Source organism: Pipra filicauda, unplaced genomic scaffold (genome assembly GCF_003945595.2).
Source record: "Pipra filicauda isolate LSUMZ 115617 unplaced genomic scaffold, ASM394559v2 scaffold28_size6257848_pilon, whole genome shotgun sequence".
Classification (NCBI taxonomy): Eukaryota; Metazoa; Chordata; class Aves; order Passeriformes; family Pipridae; genus Pipra; species Pipra filicauda.
In genome coordinates this window covers 2813411-2833742 of record NW_024104409.1, presented here as the reverse complement: position 1 = coordinate 2833742, position 20332 = coordinate 2813411, and the positions used below count along the sequence as shown (strand labels likewise).

At 36.9% G+C, this 20332-nt stretch overlaps 1 protein-coding gene and 1 long non-coding RNA gene across 3 annotated transcripts in view; one reads left to right on the top strand and one right to left on the bottom strand.

Annotated features, from left to right (window-relative positions):
- The window catches only part of LOC120323578, a 33401-nt gene extending 13592 nt beyond the window's left edge, over positions 1 to 19809 (top strand). Inside the window, exons 2-3 of the long non-coding RNA XR_005564195.1 lie at positions 13052 to 13213; positions 19616 to 19809. This is a non-coding gene — a long non-coding RNA (uncharacterized LOC120323578). The remainder of the gene's footprint in view (positions 1 to 13051; positions 13214 to 19615) is intronic.
- TSC22D1 (TSC22 domain family member 1) overlaps positions 1 to 20332 on the bottom strand; it is a 92951-nt gene that overhangs the window by 42921 nt on the left and 29698 nt on the right. The window lies entirely within an intron of this gene.

Here is a 20332-nt window from a genome sequence, read left to right as displayed (position 1 = left end):
TGTCAATGGATAACTACTCATGTACTAATAGATTAGGATAATTTTAATATTAGAATGTGATAGTGTCAAATTTGTACTTTTTTAATGCCATTACCAAAATAACAAGATGGACCAAATTTAACACTAAGTCCTGACACATCCAATTATGCTAGAACTTGGGATATCACCATAACATGAAGGCATGAAAAGAGCCCTTTCAAGAAGTTATCGTTAGATACATGTAATAGTTACACATGGCCTAAAATTCTCAGAAGGAAATATTACAGAAATAAGAGAATTTTATCAATTTCTATGTTGATGATCAGAGAAACTCGAATTTTAAAATCCTCGAACTGTTAAGGTTTCTAACATCACCAAGTGTCTGTTGCATCAACATTATTTTAACTATTCTTTGTGCACTCTCATGCAAAATCACGAGTGCGATACTAAGTTCAAAGTATACGTATGATGAAAGGAAAACAAAGTCTTTACAGCTCAAATATCATTTCCTATACTTACTTACACTTTCAGTCCTATTTTAAAAGGCAGTCGAACAGGATTGCAGTGAATGACTTCAGCAAATTGTGATCCCTTTACAGTAAAAACTAACTTGCTAAGAACTTTTAATTGGTCTATGTAACATCAAAGTAAGCTCTAGGAAAAGGATTGGTAGAAAACAAGAACCTCAGCCTCAGATTTGCATTAGCACAATTCAAAAGTTACAGTCAGGCTGCATAAGATGTTATGACATGTAACCACACGAGCAGAAAGTACTTATTTCTGCCTGTGAAGCACCATCTGCAAGCAATAAACTTCTCTTTCTTATTCTGGCCTCCAGATATGTGACTAATGGCCTTTCACACGAAGTTGAATGGCCTTTCATACAAAGTTGAAGGAGGTGCCAAGACAAACCTGGAGTACTTGTATTTATTGTACCAAGTCCTACATAATCATTAAGAGTTCCCAGGAACTCTTAGCCTCTCCTGAAAGTCTGTATCTTGCTTCTCCCTACACATGCCCCAAACTACAACATCTATTCTAACATGCTGTAACAAATAGGTTTAGCATAATCCAAAAGCTGTTAATATGGCCCAGATCTCCAGGTAAGATATTAGAACAGACCCTCTTAACAGCACTAGCACAACTGCTTAACACAGCATTTGGAGAAAAAGCAGTGCCCTATGCACTGTCATCGTTCCAAGCAAGAAAGATATCAAATAAGCCCGTTTAGAGTTGGAAGATATCCTGTAATTTGCAAGACAAATAAAATAGAGGACTATGTCTACCAGAAACAGCAGCATGCCCTTCAAAGGCACATCAGCTCACAGTACATAAACCAAAACAAAGATTCTTGAAAGGTTAAAATACCACAAGTTGGTAACAGTGTTATATAGTACCTGCCTATCCATAAGGACTACAACATCTCCATGAAAATTCAGCAGCCACCTCTCAAGGAGGCTGCACTGCAGAGACAGGTCCTCTGTTAATGCCATACAGAATTCTTATACCTTCTCCACAGAGGACTCTATCCTTGTGTCTTCCAACTCAGGATATTCTACAATTCTATGAAATTGAGAGTGGTATTAATGACTTCTCTTGAATTCTTAGATGAGTGAAAGGTCTTTTTTATGAAAAATCTTTTTATAGATGGCCTCAGAACTCAAAAGTAACTTCTCAAAATAGAAATCTTCAGTTGATGCTCTTGTAAATACAACACGAAGAGAAACAAGTCAGCATTTGAATCTACTTCTAAAGCAAAAAGGATTTCCAATTTTTTTTCCCCTCCAGTGGGACCTTTGATCTTTATCTTATATATACTGTTATGGTTGTGACTAAGAAATACTCAAAGTCCACCATTCTGAAGTTTCGAAAGTACTGAAAAATTAAGTTGGTCATGTTAGTTCAGTACCATTTCCAGAGGACACGATTCCCACCTTCCTCTAGCCCTAGACCACTCTATTGCAGATTCCTCTGAGCTAGCATTCAAGTACTAAGCCATGCGAGTGGCAAAGCCACCTCTTGCTAAGTAAACCTAGTGTTGTTTTGTAAAACAAAGAAATGCCTTCTAGAAACCACATTTACAAATACTTGTTCTGAACTAGGCTTGCACACCCTTAAATTCATTTACAACCTTCATCTTTAAACAAGCTAGTAAGATACCTGTTCATTACTGCAACAGCTACCACGAGCGAGCAGATTCAGCAACTTATTTCTTTAAATTCCACAATTTAAGATTGAGAACTAAAACCACCAAACACCACAAATGGTTTAGAAATCCACACTGCTTACCTAAGCCATCTCTTTAACTTATAGCGCACATCAGTGACCACCAAAACCATGCTAATACTTTATTTAAAAATGAACGAATTAACTGACTTAATACCTCGTTAATCAGTCTGTGCTCAGCATTTAAACCTCACTGCCCTTACAGAGCAACAGCATTCAGGTCAAGTCAAAAAAGCAGCACGTAAGAGTAACAAATGGCAAAAAAAAATATTCCTACGGCCCTATCTAATGACAGAGGGGCACCATTGCTGCAGGAACTGATCGCCGCTCCTTGTGAGGACAAAACCATTACACATTAGTGCAGAACCATCAAAAACTAGATAAATGTGATATAGTAATATGGTTTTAAAAGGGAAAAAGTTATTTTAAAGCCTTTATCTAGTTAATGAGTAGATGCTGGGTTTGATGGTCTTTAAAGTCAGAAGGAAGAAAGGGAAGTTTTGACTCCCCACAGCTGTTTACAAAAGTCATATTCCACACCAACACGCTCTATCTGTAGAAATACAGACACAGATATGTATCTGCTAATATACAGACAGACATAAGACATATAATCTCATTTGCACCACAGAAAACTAGACCCTATGCTCTGGCAGGCTGCAGGAGTCTGGAGCTGACACAAGTCCATGCTTTTAACTTCATGAACATTTTAAAAGATACCAAGAGTAATGGTTTTGAAGCTACAAAAAACAGTATCCTCTCTCACTGAATGACCTCACTTTAAAAGTAGTCATCTGCATCCTCAACCCGACCTCCTTATAACCATTGGAATAGCTTCCCCTGGAATCCTTGCAGAACTTGTTATTTTAGTCTGTTATCTGTAGGCAGTCATGTTAGTTGCTTTAGTTTGAGCTTTTTTTTTGTTTTAGCTTTCATTTTAAAGGTCAGTATGAGTGTCTAGTGCTATGAAGCAGTTCTTTAAGACATCTGTATTTAATTCACCATTTCTATATACAAAAGCATAACATTTTATATAAAACATTAAAAATTTGTATCTAGTTCCCTTACGTGTAAGAAGGGTTTCATTTAGCAGAAGGCTAACAAACTCACAGCAGAAGCTGTAACGGCATAGTAAAAAAACACCATATAAGCAATTAAATATTTAACACACACACACACACACAAATCTTCCTACTGCCTTTAGAGAAGGAGGACACTACTAAAAACCCAGTCAAAAAAATAAGCTCAGTGCACTAAATAAGACAGGAACAAGGCAACAGGGGAAGAGGGCTTATTAAAAATAGGTGGTCTTCACAAGTACAAATTATTCCTTTCTAAAACACCTCAAGCTGTGAGGAAAAAAAAGCCAACAGGGTACAGTCCCCAGTCTCTGAAGATAATTAGTTTTGTTCCATGTTAAAAAGAAATGTTGTATCACATATTATACTGTATTTTAGTCCCAAAACTCTACATTAGTGGGACTTTTGTCATAACAAAATCTTTGTATGACAGCCTATGCTTAAGTCAGAATTTTGAGGGAAAAATTTTTAACTTTAGGTGCAAATGAGGGAATTCAGGTTAATTTGGGGTGAAGATAAAAACCCTTGCCTTATAAACCAAATTAATTATGTTTGTACTGAAACATCATCCATGGGTCTCATTTAATAAGCCAAGTCTCCTTCTTGGCACAGAGAGAAAAGGGAGAAAATAATTACATCCTGAATTTTATACAGGCTAAACTGATGTTTAGGTTTGAGGAGGAAGGTTAAACCAGCATTCATAGCACATTTCAGTTGCTGTAATTTTAGGTTAAAAGACAAATTCCTATATTTGATATAAATCAAGGCTTTATTAATTATTGAGATTAGTGTACTTTGTAAATTAGGTTATGGATCATACTGAAAGCAGTGAATTTTCCAGGTTTATCTAACCTGCAAGGATTCTCCAAATGGTGGAGGGAGTTTGCTAAGTAAATAAAGTCTCTTAATTGTACCAGAAGTTAATGAGAAAATACAGGAGTGAAGAAGGGGGAAACAAATATGGAACTCTGGCAGTTTTATTGTATTTTTTTTTTAGTTGGTGTAGAAAAAAAAAAGTTCCTGCAGACAACAAGAACATCTGCCCTGCAGAAAGCCAGTCACTACATGATTTACTCCAGAGAAATCCACATAAAAACAAAGCTCTAAGAAGGAATGACCTGAGAATAACATGCCCATGTCCGACGAGGCTATTTACTTTACAAAGGGCTTACACAATGTGGTTCTCAAATATCTCCAATCTATAAGTCTGCGTTCTGTGCCAAGAGCCAAATGTGAACAGCTAGTCAAGTCATAACATCTTGTGTATAATTTGGTATCTACAGAAAGGCAAAAAGGAGAGTTTCTTTAGAAAGTACATTGACTCATAAAGCAAGCCAGATTTTGAAACAGTAAGCACTTGAAGAGGGACACAAACCAGATGGTAATTCAGGGTGACAAAATGTGGCAATACAAACCATTCACTGCTTAAGTGTAACAGGAAGTGAAGATCTGACATTTATCTCGGATAAATCCATTCATACATAGCATTAAAGCCTGTAGAAAAATGTTGAACTCGCAAACTCGTAAGGAATGGGCAAGGAGCATAGCCAGCCTTTTGCATCATTATTGCATTGTTACCAAGATTACAGTTTTTAAAAAGTCTTTGAAGGAGGCAGAAGATTAATCTGAAACAATAACTTGAGTTCAACTACAGAAGGAATTTAGGTGTTAACATTACCTGGACAGATAAGCAAAATGCCCTGTAGCTGAAGTACTGCCACACTGGAAGCACTGGTTTGACTGCAAGCCATGGAGATATCGTCAAGTCTTCCAAGTAACATGTATCTTTGGAGAACAATGACAGGGCTGACATGGGGACGAAAGTTTCCTTGATTTTTCTTAAACATTTATTGTCTGAACCAATGTAGCATTACTGTTTGCCATTCTCATTTGCAAAACTGCTTTATTAAAAACACCAGTTCTGAGCTAGTTAAAAAGGAAGTATCAGATAGACCTGACTAGTGTACTTGTTCAAAAGGGATAGATGGGAAAACTCTCCAAAGCAGATGCAAGTATAGGGAAGAATAGCTAAAAAAGTTTGATAATATTTAACACTAATACAAGGGAACGGATTCCTAGAAGATATCACCTGTACAAGTATAAAGGGAACAAAAATAACTACACAGAAATCACTTCTTGGAACACCCTCAGCATAATACATAACAGAACAAAGCACCACTGTTCAAAAAAAAAAAATCAAATAATTACTTTGTGTGCTTTGTAAATATGGCTTTACAAAGTTCAGACATCAATTAAGCAATTTATGAAAAATATTAATTGTATTCTAGGATATTATAAAGGTAAAACTGATCAGTGATTAACACAAGAAAAGTAAAAAGTTCATTGTAGCATGTTCTCATTTTTATAACTACTCTTTATTAGGAAAGAAACTAATGTAAGTTCGTTCTTTCTTTGAATGTCCCTACTCCAATCAATTTTTTTAACCTGTTTCTAATTTCAACCAGTTGCCAAAGATATACAAGCTCTTAAAAAGTTACATACAAATAAATGGACAAGTCCAGGAGCCCTTCTAACTTGTCCCTACTTTCCCCTTAAAAAAAGCTGTAGCATTAATTCAGGTTTTAGACACCATCAGGTGATAAACACAACCAGTGCCCAAGGCATAATAAAAGTACTTTATTATACACCAGAGAACCTAACCACAAGCTATAAATCTGTGAGTCCAGACTTTACTACCATCATTGCTTAGAGCGGGGGGAAAAGGCTTAGCTGCTTCAGATGGCTTTCTGTCAAGTCTACTGCTTGATAAGGGAGAGTACCTGCATTAGCTGGCTGCTTACTAGTCCAATTCCAGCACTACTCCAGTATCTATCTAAGCCTCAATGTCACTGTAATCGTGAAGTCACCGAGGAACATTCCATGTGTACACAGGAGCTATGCTGATGTCAGCTGTTCTTCATCTACTGTTACATACTTCAGTCTGATTTCATCTCTCCATCGCTTATACACACAAAGGCTTTGCAAATTAATTTTTCATGCTTTCTCATCTAACAGAAAGTACTTCCAGAGACCAGGAAAACATTTTTTTAAAAAATATACCAAATTTTACTATTCTGAAAAGTTACAAATGCATGCCAGCAGCAGGTATGTGAAAATTCCTCTGAAACACTCAGACAAGTGTGCTTTAATATGGGCTCTAAAGTAATTCCATTTGGTGAATAAACCTCAATTCAAGTCAGGACAAAGCTAAATTTTGGGGAAATCTGTATATATCACATTTCTATTTTTGAAAGTCAATTATGATCACATTAAGTCCAATTATAACCATAAAAGTTTTGTTATTTATTCAAAAGCCATTTACTTCAGAATTACAGAATTTACCTGAATTTGGTAAGAGGAGGTCAGATACTGTTGAAATTGTTGAAGTAGTTACTGATAAGAAAATCACCCCAAGCCACATGCCCCTCTAACTGTTTGTGCAATCTGCTACAATCCTCCATCAGGATAAAAAACATTATTTTGCCCCTGTAAAAGCGATACCCATTTGTGCAAGGTATGATTTCTTCACTTACTGTTCTGTAACAGTAGCCTAAAACCCACGCATATTCCTGACCTCCATTTCACCAGTACACGGAAAAAGCAAGAAACTCCAGTTTCTACCAGGGAGAGAGCAAAGGAAAGCCCCTCATCTGAGTGCAGATCAAGGACATGAAACAACATGATACAGCACAGTTCAGGAGAACAGTACATTTATATTCTTTTGAAAAAATTTACAAGTGATCAGGTAGTGTCACTGTCATCAGCAAAAGAATCACAAACTTTAATATGGTCTTCAAAACTATTTTTTGAATAGTTAATTCATCATGCCTTCCATGACATTTAGACAACCCAGCTTGATTGGCAAAACCCAACAATTCCTGCAACAACCCATCAACTCACCTCATGTTGCTGACATCAACTTACAGACCTGTCTTAGGAGCCGTGCAGCCGCCAATTCTTCATAAAGTCCATGCAACAAACAAAACTGGAAGGGTTCAATCATTTCTTACCACTGCTTTCAGAAAATGCCTTTTTCCAGCTTTCTATCAGAAACACTTTTTCTGAACTGACCCCTAAATCACAGTCATTCTTTCAAGGATCAGGGATTCTCTCAGGTCTGGTAAACCAAGGTATGAATCTCCTTTCCTCAATTAAAAATAAGATCAGAAAAAATATTTTTGTCACTGCTATCTGCTCAAATCCCAGTGTCCTACAAACAGGACTGAAAGAATAAAATCCAACTTAGAGCACACCACTGCTAATGAAACCAGCCTGGCTTTCAGAAACTCATAAAAAATTGTTGATATTTTGTTACCATCTCCCTTCCTATAAAGCAAGGGGACAGCAACACCTAGAACCTACACTCCTTAGTCTCATTTTTTTTTGTTTATAAAAATCAACATAATTTGCTGGTTTACAAAAGGAATACTTTTTGATATATGTCCCTTCCTGAAACTAAACTTACAAAGCATCTCTCACACAAATGACAAGTTCAGCTCTGGCTGAAGTAGCAACATCAGTGAGATTTCCCCCCAAATTTCCTGATCTTTACAAAATACTTCCTCACTCTCACAGCATCCTGTAACAGAGAAAGAGCTGCAGCATAAGCCACAGAGGGTGGACAGAAGGTGAAAAGAGGAAAGCAAAACTTTCAGGTTAAACAAGATAGGTCTTCTAGGATAGGAAAAAAAGAGCTGTCAAAAAACAGGTTTTTATTGACTGAATCTGAGGAGGAGCTGGCATCTGGTCAAGAAGATATTAAGGATCACATGAAGTGAGTTAGGTAGCTCAAATGCTGAAGGAAATCTTAAAGAGAAAAGAAAGAGGAAAAACAGAAACACTACAAGATTATTTTGTGAAATTCTGTTAGTACTGGGGATTAAAAACCTCTAAAACTGTACAGTGTTTTTCCATGTTTGCTGGCATTCTGGAGTTTATCCAAAGAGTCACTTAATACTCATACAATTATGTTAAGTACAATATAAACAAGAAGAAAATTGTTTTAGACATCTTTATTATTTAATAACACAAAGGCAGGAGTTATTGCTCTAAGGATGTATCGAGAACCCAGGATTCCAGCTGTAAAACTCAGAGCATGACAGTAACATATTAACACAATGGTGATAGACAAGAAATATCGAAATACTAACTGCAGAATAGCAAGAGGCTTTTTTGTTTGGTTTTTGCTTTTGTTTTGGCGTGTTTGTTGGGTTTTTTCCCCCTAATTGTGATGGGAAAGAGTAAAGTCATTTTAGCAACTGAGACAGTAACATGAGAAACAGTTCTCAGTGCCCCTGTTTTACTTTACTGTAGGTATTCAGCATTCGTAAGTATTTGATGGTCCTCAATTTACCTTCTGCTACAGAACAAAATGACCAAAAACTGTGGCTGAGGCAAGTACACCTATTAAGCATAAAAGGTATCAGACCTTAATTGGACTAGAAGTTAGAAAAACAGGTATTTTCAACTAAAAGCACTGCTGGCACAGATCTCTAGCCACAGATGTTAGTATTCATTTCTGAGACTCACAGATGTTCAGCTTTTGACTTCTAGATTACTCCTGTTCAGCACACAATTCATGTCCGTACCTGTAACAACTACTCAATTTTAATTTCATCACATACACATTTCCACATATTATAAGAAAATAGAATTGAATTTGATACATTAAACTGATTTCTTTTTAAACTTCAAAGTTCACAAGTGTTACTGTGGTTGCATAGTTAAACACATGCATCAGACTATCAGTTTCTAAAAATACCATGTTATAAATTCAGCACTTTACTTGATAACCACAGAAGAAGCAAGACAAAGAAGTTTGATATTCACAATAAAAAAAAATATTAAAAAGCCATCCAACAGAAAGCTAAATTTCAGAAAGTTCAGTGAAAATGGCTCACTACATAAGTATGTACTTAAACAGCACCATCTGAACAATTATTTTTAGAATGTACTAGGACTGCAATGCATTCCAGCATAGTAAGAAGTCACAACTGCCATGAAGCAGTAGCCTCAGGGCTATATTAAGACTATTCAACAATTTAAACAAGCTAGTGAATATAACAAAAGATCTAGGCATTAGTTAGAAAGCAATGTTTTGTGGTAACTGATTTAAGAAATTAATTGGATTCAAGCACAAGCATCTGACTAGTTTACTCCAATTGCCAGAAGCAGAAAACAGAAAAATAAAAGTGCTCTTTACCTACTGCCAGAGGGTCTAGTTCACACTCCTGCCACCCATTCTCACACTCAGCTCAAGAATAAAACTTTCCCCTTTCCTAATCTAAACATTAAAAGTCAGTCCTAGTCTTCAAAACTAATTTCCTATAGTGAGAACAACAAAAGTACATGGGCATGTGCATGTGTTGTTCACTACTGCCAAACATAAGGTTTTTATTTGAGATCTCCCAAGATATTTAATTAAGTTCAGCTACAGAATACCTTAGGGAGAAAACAACTGAAAGCTTTCTGCTTTCTAACAAATAACTTCTCACTCTTAAAGCAAAAGTTGAGTTTTTTCCACTTTCATAGCTCTCAACACTTCCAACATACCTTTTTGCAACCTAAAACCACAGGAAACCTCAAAAGATGCACTACTTCCCATTTTGCCCATTGTGACATTTTGGCTTAAATTTATTTTTAAGTAGACCTGGAGAGGTAGAAGCCTAATTAAACAGCATTTTCAAAAGAAGCTTTATTAATATTATTTCTAATCATTTTAATGTAAGTAGAAAAAGCTTTACAAATATAACAGTCTTAACCACAGCAGAACCCTGTTTCACAGATTCACGTGGCATCTCCTATGGAAGGGACAGTAAGATCCGATCACATTATTAGACCTGTAAACTCTTAATCTTGGATTTACTGACTTATCTTCAGATAGGAAGATGCCAGGTTTAGGTTTTATAAAAGTCATCTATATGACACTGTAACAAAAGGAATGTGGGAGGCAAAACGTTTCCTAAAGAACAATGCATTAGAAGTAACTTTCTGCCTAGGCCTCCATTTCTAGGGTGGCTCTGTGTGATGGAAAAAGGAGTCATTTCCCATTTTTGTCAGGAGATCCTGCTTAAGGAAGGCCAAGATCCAAACCCAGTCATCTTCCAGCAACATAAATGGCTGTCAAGATCTTCTGCTGAAGGCTTGTGATGCAGTATAAAGGTTAGAAGGTGTCCTGAAGCAATTTGGAGGGAATGAAGAGGGAGAGAAGAGTCACGAGATGTACCAAAGTAATAAAGCACGTAACATAGTTCCAAATGACTTCAACTCAGCACCAAAGAGGAACTGGTAAAATCTCCTTCGAATTTCATTGCCAGTTTTCAAGTGATTCCTTTTGCTAAAAATCAAAAGGGAATTTAGAATAAACTTCCTCTGCCAGCAACGACATAGCTGGAAAAAAAAAGGTCTGACTGTGGGCTACTGATGTTTGCAAGGAAGAGGCTGTCACTCGGCACAGCATGAAGCGAGAAAAGCAGAATTTACCTGAGCTGATTCCCTTTCTTTGGGCCTGAGGGATTGCTGATCATGTGGGTTAGCAGCATATCCCCTTAAATCAGAGTATTCCAGTCTCTTTCCTTCCCATGGACAAAGGAACAGGATTTTACAAACCCAGCAGCCACAGGCTCCTCAAAAGGAAGAATGTATTTACACATTTAGAACTAGGGAACTTCTTCAGTGCTGGGAATTCAGTCAGATTTCAAACTGATTGGGCAGCTTCCACCTTACAGCACATTCAAACCTAGCACTAGTGTAAAGAGACAGGGAGGAGACGAAAATTGCATGGCTATGGGGCCATACACAATCACTGGCCTTATCTTGGCCCCAGCCACCAGTTTCTACTTGATGTAGTTTCCTGTCTAAAGAAGGGTCACACCAAGAATGTCATTAGTGCTTCACAGAACTGAAGTACAAATATGACCCATGGACAGGAAGCTTATACAGAGGCATAAAGAACATTCTTTCCAAGTGCTCAGAGCATTTTTTTCTCCTCTCTCTCTCCCCCACACTTTTTCTTTAAGCTGCTCACATTCTTTCCCTCTCTCAGCCTAGAGAAGTGGAAGGCAACATCAACAAAAAATGCACAGAGAAACACCATAAAGTCCATCCTTCACACCTGAGCGGATGGCAGTTCAAAGGGGCCCTACCTACCTGCAACCCTGTTGTTTGCTTCAAGAACTCTGTTTGCCCAAGGAAAAAGAGACGAGCAAATCCTGGAAGCAGATCCTTCCCCAAAGGAAGTTTCTTTCTGAGTCTGCAACCTGGAGATTTTGCTTGAGACTCAGTCCTCTGAGCGGATTCTTTCTTTCTTCAAACTCTCACACTGGTTCTTTACTTTTGTGGGCAGCTGGAAAAAGAATGAAGCCGTAGGCTGAGGCAGGGACTCCATACTTCCAGGATAGGGAGGCAGAAGGACTGGAGGGGAAGGAAAAGTGCTAGTTGGTAACTTCTTGGATAATGACCTGCATTTCCTCATTTTCTGCCACACAGAGACATACACATAGTCACTGCAATAGGGGAGGATGACAAGAGATGGGTACTAGACATGCAGTGTTTTCATGCTCTGATGCCAAAAAACCCCAAACCCATAGTGTTGAGCTGTGAACTTTCAAGACTTTTAAGACATCTACCAATAGACGAGATCAATCATAAGATGTTTTGTCCAGAAAGTTCTCTCAGTTTGTTGCAAGTAGATGTAGGTGGGGGTGAAAAAAAATTTAAGTGCTCATTTCTTGGAAAAAAATCCAAATCTCTCCTCTGTTCACTTGCTCTCAAATGAATTAAAAATGGCATCTATTGCAAAGCAGTGAACGTCTCCCCATAATCTCTTCAAGAAAAAAATCATCATACTTACCTGAATGTTTCCCTCACCAAAGACTTCCTAACACCACTCCCAACTCTTCTGTAAAGGCCTTACTCCAATCTCAAGTCTTCTACTTTATTTGCAAAATCAGATTGATCTAACACTGACAGCAGTTTAATGCTGTTAAGACAAACTCATATTTAACCCAGGCACATGATGATTGCTGTGGAAGCTAAGAACCTACCCAAGGTACTGCATCAGGTTTGTGGATTTCTAAAATATTCCTCTTTTTCCCTGAAAACCTAGATGTCCTGGGACTTAACTGTCATTACTTGAACAACAAAAATATAATGCATAAGAGAGCTGAAATTTTCTTCACAAATACTGAAAGCTGCTAAGTCTCCTGTGAAATTTTATCAGTATCATGGAGCCAATATACAACAAAATAGAACCAGAAGTCACTGGACTGAAAACAGTTATATGTACAGCTGCTCACATATGCATTTACTGGTTGTTATCCATTACAGTACCTTCTGCACAGCAGCACAGTGTATGGCATTTGCATGTAGGGCAGCCACTGAGCTATGCGCCTCAGATGAGGCACCATCATTTTACCTAGAGTGCTCTTCTTTGCTCTTAAGACACCAGGTAGAGTATGATCCAATAGTTAACCAAGAAGGTACATTACTCATTATGTTTGATGCAATTTCACTTAATTCATTTTGGGGCAATTGGTGGTGTTTCTTGATCCTCTCCTTTAGAGCGCACACCTAAACAAAATAGCTTCATATGGTTAGGTACCTCACATGTTCTTCAAATGCAAGTTTCCCCTGTTCAAAGAAGCTTTCTTTCATTGTGCTTAAAATAATACAAGAACATGGGAAAAGAAATGCTAGGTTTTGTCATTAAAACCACAGCAATTTTTGCAGTTTGAGGAGCATACAGGATTTTTTTTTTTCCTTTAAAGTGACAGATAAAGCCATCAAGGACAGACCCTGATATGCTACAGTAATTAAAACAGAAAAATCAGCAAACTGCTTCCAGAGAAACTGCTTGTGCATGCAGAAGGATACTCTGCTTCTTGGTTCCTCCAAGGACACTGAATATGGTGATGGTATCTCAATCTAAGGTAAGAGGTTTTATTCTAAATAAAGTGTTTCACATAAATAATAGGATTAGTTGTTTCTGAGTGGAATTTCATGACTTCTCAACAACATGAGACCAAGATGTGTTCCTATACCTTTCCATTTGACAAGCCATTGCTTTTTTGATTATTTCAGACCATCTTTCAAAGATTAGAGAGGCAGGTTCAGTCTTTTCATCCCATATGCATGTTTTTGTAAAAGGAGGTCCTCTTGTTTGGAAAGAATAACTGATGAACAAACACATAAATGTACTTGGCCAAGAGATGTCTCCAGGTTGATGTTTGTACTCCCTTCTTCCGGTAAAGGAGAGGACACAAGATAAAAACGAAAGAGAAAATACAACAAACAGAACATGTTGAATCCAAGTTTTTACTGCTCTGTACTTGCTGGCTAAGAAAAATGTCATGAAAGGACAATAGCAGTAAAAGCACATTTCTTCTACAAGACTCTTGTGAATAGAATGTTCTTTTTAATCAGATAACTTGAAAAGTCCCTGAGATTCAAGGTATTGCAAGTTGCTAATACTAATTACTTACAAGTCATAATTACAATGCCATACACAGCACTACAGGCTCAATTTCTGATGATGCATTGAAGCTTACTAATACTTCTGAAGTCAATACTCCTTTCCAGTTCAAAGCAACAGAAGGTATCAGAGCAAATCAGTTCAGATGAAGCAGCATGGTTTCTTGCAAACAGGAATCTGCCTAAGGCCTCTGTGAGAAAACCTCCTTCACAGCAGAAGATGCTGCTCACTGGAAAAAGACCCCAGATAGCCTTCAATATACTAAACTGTATGAGATCAGGAGCGTAGAAGAGAGGAGTACTTGGTCTTATTTGAGTCATGTATCTTCATAAGCAGAAGAGACAAAGATCCAATGCGAAATTTAAGGAAAAAAAAGGCATTATGAGGACTTCATCTAATGGTGTTTTCCTTACAGAAACAGATTAACAGTTTCTAGAAGATCAATCTGAAGCATGCTGTTAGGAATGACTTGTTTTTAAATTCCTCTTCTTACATCAAGGTCATGGTATCTTTCCAAGAAAAGGAGAATATTTTAATTTTTATCCTTTTGTACGTAATTTTTCCTTTGAACAGACTTGTCTTGAACTGTAAAGAATAAACAAGGCTGGTAACTTCTGTGTTCTAGCTATCAAAACCAGTAGCCTGATTGATTCTTACATACATGTACGTATTTCAGGCTGAAACAAAATCTTCCTGTATTTTGAGATAAGAAATGTTAATGAATGCTCCTTTGCTCTTCTGAAGATTTAAAAGAACAAAAAAAGAGGTTTGGAAAAGAGCATAGAAAGTACCTGAATCCTCCTACAGGAATTTTGGGGAAAGTTTTTTTCTTGCCTCACATCAATCACCAGAAGCAATTCATGCTACCAAGTTGAGATGTTAAACTAGCTTAAGCAGCTGAATATCCAACAGCTCTTCTCAGTCACTGTATTGTCAAGTTTGCTGATTTAGGTCAAGAGCAGGCTCTAATGGGATCCTTTTAGCTGGAGCAGGAAGAATTTATGGTTTTGATGACACAAGAACAACATGTCAGTGATGTTCAGATACAGATAAAGTCAGGAAAGGCAATGGTAGTTCTGTTTGTAAGCATGCGGAAGACAGTAAGGAATCCTATAATCAATATTCTCATCTGCTTTGGGCAAAGAAAGGAATCTCTGCAATGCCTTTCCATAGTGACTTGACTGTTGATAAACACTCCTGGGATGAAAACTCCCTTTAGTGCTTTCTTCCACCTTCCTTCTCTACAGGGCATGTTTCACGGCCAATTCATGAGTGAAGACTAATCTCCATTTTTCTGCATCAGTGAGCAGAAGCTCAATAGGCAAGAAAGGAAAAGTTTAAACAATTGTGAGTAAATTCTACAGAATACCATCTGCAAAACAAGCAAAAAATTGAATCTCCATATTTGGTAAATGGTATAGAATATAAGCAACAATACTTTTTTATTTCTAATACTGCAGCTCCAAGAACTGCAGTATCCAAGTGAAATAACATGGAAACAAAACACAAATTGACATACCTGATTCAAGTTACCAGCAGTCAGATCAAATACTTCTCAACCTTCAAATCAAAACTTTAAAGCAAGATGCAATTTTTTTAGATTTAAGGTGCAACTAGCCACATGGACTTTTTGCAATTCCTAAAATGAAACTTAGTCTAGGTTAAGTAGTTATTGTCCTGCTGCCATTAATCATACCTCTAGAAATATGTGCAGACTGCAAACACACCGCAGAATCTATGCGCCACCATCCAGTTGAACTGTTATTCAAAATAAATATTAGAAGAACAGCAAATTTTAGTAAAACATCTTTCACCTGGAAACTAGCACCAACATAGCATGTGTATTAAAGTATCAACAAGAGTGATATAAGGCTGTTTAAATTGCAAGCTACTGACACTAAGAAAAAACGCTAGTTTTCCAAAACTTCTGGGTTGTTGTTGTTTCGTTTTGGGGTTTTTTTGGGGGAGAGGAGATTTGATTGGAGAGAGGGTAGAAGTCATTGAACATAATAATAACTATACTGGATAATGTTATCCAGTCCCAAGATAGAGAAAAGGCAGCAAAACCATTGGTCAAAGTGTTGATTTTGAAAGATTGTCATGCAACCCTTCACTCAAAGCTAAACGTGCCAACAAACAGAATGGTAGGAATCTTGACTTTCTAAATTTCAGAATGTGTTTTAAAGCATCAGGCCTCTCTCCATAAATGTTTCATGCTCAACTTCTTTGAAGGCCTACTAAAAGCCAGAGGGCCATAGCACTGTCTACTTTATCAGACAAGGCATCAGAAAATACCTACTCAAGACTGGCATAGGTACCAATCCCTCAAAGACCCTTCCTACTGCCAGTTTACGAAAGGCAAAAAGCTATGGCTTTTCTGAACTTAGCATGACAAAGAATTGTGAAATTATGTATAGCTATCACAGCAACACATATTTGAGAAACACAGCCAGTATTTCTTGGCACATATACAACAGCAGGAAAACACTAGAGGCATAAAATTGAATGATTAGTTGATTATAGAAAATACTACCTTGTAAAAATAATTCCCATTAATAGATGCATCAATTTTATACAATTAAAGAAATGGGTATTTGCTAAACAATGTTATAATTATTCTGCCCTTTTAAAAGCTGTTTAGATTGCAAGAATATTTTTAAATATCTTCATTAACAAGCTTTTTACTTCTTGTCAGCTTTTGTGCCAAGTACAGTTGAGAGAAAACCTTTTTTGGTCTAACTAAGCCATGTTTTAAATCAGATTAACAGACTTCACTGGCACCAACATACATTTCTGTCATAAAAACAGACCTTCTTTCACTCTTAGAGAAATTCTGTGCTTCTGGGTAGAGGGCATGAGCCAATATTTAAAAAAAATTAAAAAAAAAACAGAAAACTTTTTTTTAAAGACATCATATGATGCCTATTTGTTCACTTTTTCTGCTTAAGAAAGCTAACTATAGCAGTAAAGGTTACGGTATTTATGTATACCTTGAACTTGGAAAAAAAAATCACATAAAACCTGTAGTTTCTTGTATGAACAGTGCCTTTGTACTTTACTTTGTAGTTTTAAATACATGGCTAGTTTAATTTAATTTGATTCCAATTACAAGCAATTAGGTTACACAAATTTCTTAAACATTTTTTTTTTTTTAAGCACCACTTTTCTTACTGAGTTCTCAATCTTCACATAATTCCTACACTTCTCTGGTCAAAGTCTTTCAGACTGTGTATCTGCAGAACCTGGAAGTGGAAATACCACACATAAGGAATGTTAAGAGGAGTTATTCCAGTACTGTTCAACAGCCACACCACACCAGATGCCCTAATTTTATGAGTTTTTGGGGTAGAGGTAGGGTGGGGTCTAATCTGAATCTTCAGATGAGAATAGCTCAAGGCTTTTCCCTGTAGGTGTTGACCCTTGATCATCTCCTCCATGACTTTCCTCTGGTGTTTGGGACCTCTGGAGAACTCAAATACAGCACAAAAGCCCCTCTCATGCAATTATTTACTCCAATATATATATTTAATAGATTAATATTAACAAAGGGCAATATGGACACACTGGTAAATAAAAGCTAAACAAAGGACCTACTTTTTTAAAGTCACTGGTTTCACAAAGTTTTATTTTGGAAAGTACTCAAAACTTGCGTTTCATATTTGAGCACTTATTAGGTTACTTTCCATACCAAATCCTAATTTCTACAAAGGGTCTAGAGTTTATAAATTTAGTATGCACTCTGACCAACAGGCTTGATCCTTTCCTCATTTTCAGTAGCAGTAAAAACTCTACAGACAAAACTGGAATGAATTTTCTAGTAACTGTTAACTGCTAAGACGGAGTGATGTCAAATGCTATTGTAAGCTGTGTTAGTTCTTCAGCATTAAGAAGTTTGTGATGCAACTGAGGCTTATTTTTGTCTAGCATGAGTTGTTGAGAGTGGAGACAAACTGATTTAGTTGACTTGCAAGTGATGTGCAAGCACACCATAACAGCTCTGCAATATGTAGTCTGACTCTTAGGTTCAAGATACAAGTTTAAAAAGTCTCAGTGCAGTCAGTGATGTTTTAGATCAGAATTACACTTTCTATTTTTACCTAGTATGTGTTAACAGTACACGAGAAAAGCATTCTAGATTATCTTGTACTGCTACCACCATAGAAAACATGCTGTCTTTCATTAGCTAATTAAAAGTTTTCTGAAGAATTGCTGACTTAACTTTCCTTATTGAACTAGTGCTTCAAATTCACCCACATTTCAGTATTAAATAAGACCACCACAAGTTTTATTTTAAAAATGTTTATCAGTCAGCTGAGGTAAAGGCCATTTGAAATGTATCATTTTGCTCTGCTTAAGTAAAAACTGTTTGCATTGAGTTGTCCCTTTATCTTCCCTCCATGCAAGCACCTTCACACCTACGTGCTTTGATCAGCCACAACTCCCAGCTTCTGCACTAGACACGATTAACTTTGGCAGTGCCTCTTCACAGGCATACCCGTGTGCAGTGTTTGACTGTCATTCTGTACCTGTTGAAATATTAGTATTTGGTTTAGGTTGTGTGCAAGAACAAAAAAAACAGTATCAAGTCACACATAAAAGAATACATACAAAACCACAAAAAGACTATTCCTAGCCTAGGCTTACTATTTTCACAAAATTATTCAGAACAGGGGAAAAGACAAGACATCAAACATCTGTACCAAAATAGAAACTTACCCCACTGACTGATCTGTGTTGGAGAGTGTCTAACCATATTCTGAATGTCATAGGACCCTCTTTCCTTCACTTGAGTCAAGATTTCATTGACAAAAATAACCACAATCCAGGGCAGATAAAAAATAGCTTCCCACGCGCTCAGGCAAACACACGAGACACTACCATAGAATTATTACGGTTGGAAAAGACTTCTGAATTCTCTTGAAAAAAACCACCACCATTTGGATCATTACTGAACATTTCTGTATATGATTGGTATCTACAACGTGCATAGTTCATTTAGAAGTAAGACAACATACAACAGAGAGATTCTTGACACGACTCTTTTACCATGAAATTAGTTGCTTGATCTGATTTCTGCACCAAATAAATGTAAAGGTCAGTGTTTCCTCAGAAGAGTTGTTATATTTAATAAAACCTTTCTACCTGTAAATTCCTAAGATCAACTCTCTTATTAAAGTCCAACATGTCTCCTTTCTTTCCATTTTCTTTTAAAGGCGAGATTCTAAAATTAGTTTGCAGCAGGACTGAAGAGATCTGTATTTAAAGTTATCCGGTTTTAGCTGTATATTATAAGCAAAGTATTGTATTTTCTACTAAATAGCTTTTTAGCCACCAAAAAAAAATTAAAAAAAACCTCACAAACATTCCATGCTGCTGTTACTTCTACATACTCTTAAATTAAGTGAAACTCCATCTTGTAGTTTACCAAGATGTACAAAAAGGAAACCACAGTGCACGTGACAAAGGTTGACACAGCCAACATAAAGAAAACTGCAGAGATGCCTAGTAAAGTCTTTAACTGTCAGCACGTGTTCAAAATCCATTCTCTAGAGGCTGTAGTTAAGCATTACATTCTATAGAATGCAACTGAGAATGAGTCCGTATTTTTTAAGTGTAGTTACTCTTCCAAACAGCTATTTCCCCAAGTTTAAAATGATTCTTAATTCATAGTTTAGTATCTGCATAACTGAAAGCCCCACAAGCATTTAGCAAACTAGGCCAGAGTTTAATATTGCGTAGCTGCGTTTTTGCTCCTCCTTTTTTTTGATGGCCAAGCATATTATTACTTTACACGTATAATTTTACACATGCACATCAAGTAATTTTCTACTCTTTTACTTCTTAATTGTTTTTATTGTAGACTTCAGTCCAACAGAAACACAACTGCTATCAAGATGTGACTTACTGTAACAGTCTGCTACTCCTAGCTGGGCGATGTTTGAATATCCTTCTTCCAAGTCATCAGAGAATTTCCATTTACCAGTCAAGTTCTTTCATTCTATTTTATAAAATAAAGCATGCATATATATCTAAGCAGCCTTCATAACAGAAGAATCATATATGGTACCCAAAAATATGCATTCTAATGGTACTTGGAATAGGCAACTGCACAACTTTGTTGAAGAGAAGCTATAGAAGTATTTGGGTGAGCACACAACGTCACACTTCAGTACAGCATTAAGATTTTTTTCCCCCCAGATGAATTAAATGCAGATTTCAGAATTACAGCATATTCAACCTATGCTTTTCTGGCAATGTATCTTGACTCAATCTTTTAATTTTTTTGCTCTCTCTTGTACATGTAAAATACACAGACCGAAAAAGGGGTGCCATAGAAAAGACAAAAGCACTAACAAAATACTGATTCATTAAGTACCACAATCAAATAATAACTTGGTTTCATACTTAATATGGCTCACTACAGTGAAGTGCAATGAGACATATACTCTGCATTAGTGAAAATTACTTGGACGATGCCTCCCAACTCCAAAGTGGGGGCAGAGAGCACTTGGGGGGGCTGAGGAGGAGGACATGAGAAAGGGTACAACTCCACAGCTCCAGGGGAGCCCCTTGATCA